The sequence below is a fragment of the Mesocricetus auratus genome, unplaced genomic scaffold, assembly GCF_017639785.1.
Source record: "Mesocricetus auratus isolate SY011 unplaced genomic scaffold, BCM_Maur_2.0 Super-Scaffold_100676, whole genome shotgun sequence".
Classification (NCBI taxonomy): domain Eukaryota; kingdom Metazoa; phylum Chordata; class Mammalia; order Rodentia; family Cricetidae; genus Mesocricetus; species Mesocricetus auratus.
The window spans coordinates 46,706,707-46,709,359 of record NW_024429266.1 but is presented as its reverse complement, the minus strand read 5'-3'; the positions used below and the strand labels follow the sequence as shown (position 1 = coordinate 46,709,359).

The following is a 2,653-nucleotide window of genomic DNA, read 5'->3' as shown; positions in this document are numbered from 1 at the left end:
TATATGCATGGATGGCTTAGAATTCATTACATAAAGCAAGTAGGCCTATCTCAGAATCATAGAGATCCACCAGCCTCTACCTCACAGATTACTGAGGTTAAAGTTATGCATCATGCCTGGCAAGATAAACATTTTTATGATTCTGGTTATCAAGCCTAAGTCTTGTGAGATGTTGTGGCAGAAGTGCTTTTTTTTTTTAAATATGAGCTAGGAAAAGAGAGCTCAATAGTAGAACTCATGACTAGCACACTCAATGCCCTGGGTTCACTCCCCAACACACACACACACACACACACACACACACACACACACACACACCATGGAGAAATGTCATAAGAACACAAGTAGGTGGAAACAAATGCTGCAAGATAAAGATGGAACTTTGATGGTTATTTCTTGTTTAAAAGTTGAAACATTTGCAGCAAATCTTGTAAGAGGTAAAAATACATAAATATGCCAATTGAAAAAAGACAATCTCTGCTGAATGAAGACAAAGACACTAGAGTTGGAAAACTACCATTGTAATCATCATGGAAAAGATCAATTCAGGTAAGACATATTAATAGATGCTAAATATAGGAAAATATTTCGGAGGAAGAATGATAGTTACATGATCTTTTAAAATCTTAGGGAGGCGTGCTTACTTCGGCAGCACATATACTAAAATTGGAGCAATACAGAGAAGATTAGCATGGCCCCTGCGCAAGGATGACACGCAAATTCGTGAAGCATACCATATTTTTAGAAACACTAGGAGAAATAGATTCATCGACAAAAGAAAATCTTAAGTCCAACAAATCCCTAACACAAAACATCCAGGAAATATGGAACACCATGAAAAGACCAAACTTAAGAATAATAGGTATAGAAGAAGGTGAAGAAAACCGCCTCAAAGGGGCAGAAAATATATTCAACAAAATCATAGAAGAAAACTTTCTCAACCTAAAGAAAGACATGCCAATGAAAGTACAAGAAGCTTACAGAACACCAAATACAGTGGATCACAAAAAAAGTCCCCTCACCACATAATAAACAAGACCCCAAATATACAGAATAAAGAAAGAATATTAAGAGCAGCTAAGAAAAGGTCAAGTAATATATAAAGGTAAACCTATCAGAATTACACCTGACTTCTCCATGGAACCTCTGAAAGCCAGAAAGTCCTCGATAGATATTCTACCAACACTAAGAGACCATGGATGCCAGCCCAGACTGCCATACCCAGCAAAGCTTTCAATCACTATAGACGGAGAAAACAAGATATTCAATGACTAAACCAGGTTTAAACAATATGTGTCCACTAACCCTACAGAAAGTTCTGGAAAGAAAACCCCAACCCAAGGATTTTAACTACAAACAGAAAAAAATAGGCATTAGATAATTGCACCTTACCAACAGCCAGAAGAAAAAATGGGTGGAATTCCACATATAATGCCACCAACAACAACCATTCCAAATCAAAGAAGAATGAGCAATAAATAATTATTAATATCCCTCAATATTAATGGTCTTAACTCGCCCATACAAAGACACAGGCTAACAGAATGGATTCAAAGACAGAACCCATCCATCTACTGCATACAAGAAACACATCTCATTCTCAAAGACAGACATTACCTCAGAGTTAAAGGTTATGAAAAGATTTTCCAATCAAATGGACCCAATAAACAAGCAGGAGTAGCAAAGTCTAAGATCTAACAAATTAGACTTTAAAATAAAATCAATCAAAAGAGATGAAGGAGGTCATTACATACTCATCACAAGAGAACTCCACCAAGATGAAGTTTCAATTCTGAACATCTATGCCCCAAATATAAAGGCATCCACATTAGTAAAAGAAACATTATTAAAACTCAAATCACACATAAATTTCCACACACTTATAGTAAGAGACTTCAACACCCCACTCTCACCACTAGACAGGAATACCAGACAGAAACTTAAGAAAGAAGTAAGAGGGCTAATAGAAGTTATGACAAAATTGGGATTAACAGACATCTATAGAACATTCCATCCAAATAAAAAAGAATATGCCTTCTTCTCAGCACCACATGGAACATTCTCAAAAATCAACCACGTACTTGGCAACATATCAAACCTCAAGAGGTAAAAACAAATTGGAATAAATTCATGCATCTTATCAAACCACGATGCGTTAAAATTAGAATTCAACAACAACACAAATTACAGAAAACCTACAAACTCAAGGAAATTGAATAATGCACAATTGCACCATTCCTGGGTCAAAGAAGAAATAAAAAAAGAAATTAAAGACTTCCTAGAATTCAATGAGAATGAAGACACAACATAACCAAACCTTTGAAAGCAGTGCTACGGAGGAAATTCATAGCACTAAGTGCCCACATGAAGAAACTGGAGAATAGTTACACTAGAGAATTAACAGCACAGCTGAAAGCTCTAGAACACAAAGAAGCAAACACACCCAGGAGGAGTAGATGCCAGGAAATAAACTGAGGGTGAAATCAATAAAGTAGAAACTAGGAAAACAATACAAAGAATCAATGCAATGAAGACTTGGTTCTTTGAGAAAATCAACAAGAAAGACAAACCTTTGTCCAAACTTACCAAACAGCAGAGTGTGTATATGCAAATTAACAAAATCAGAAATGAAAAGGGGGATTTAACAACAGGC

General features: G+C 36.0%; 1 non-coding gene across 1 annotated transcript; it reads left to right on the top strand.

The window, feature by feature from the left end:
• The first annotated feature begins 636 nt into the window (after positions 1-636).
• LOC121137402 lies at positions 637-743 on the top strand. The gene has a single exon (XR_005874642.1). It is a non-coding gene; the product is annotated as a U6 spliceosomal RNA (small nuclear RNA).
• Positions 744-2,653: the final 1,910 nt, after the last annotated feature.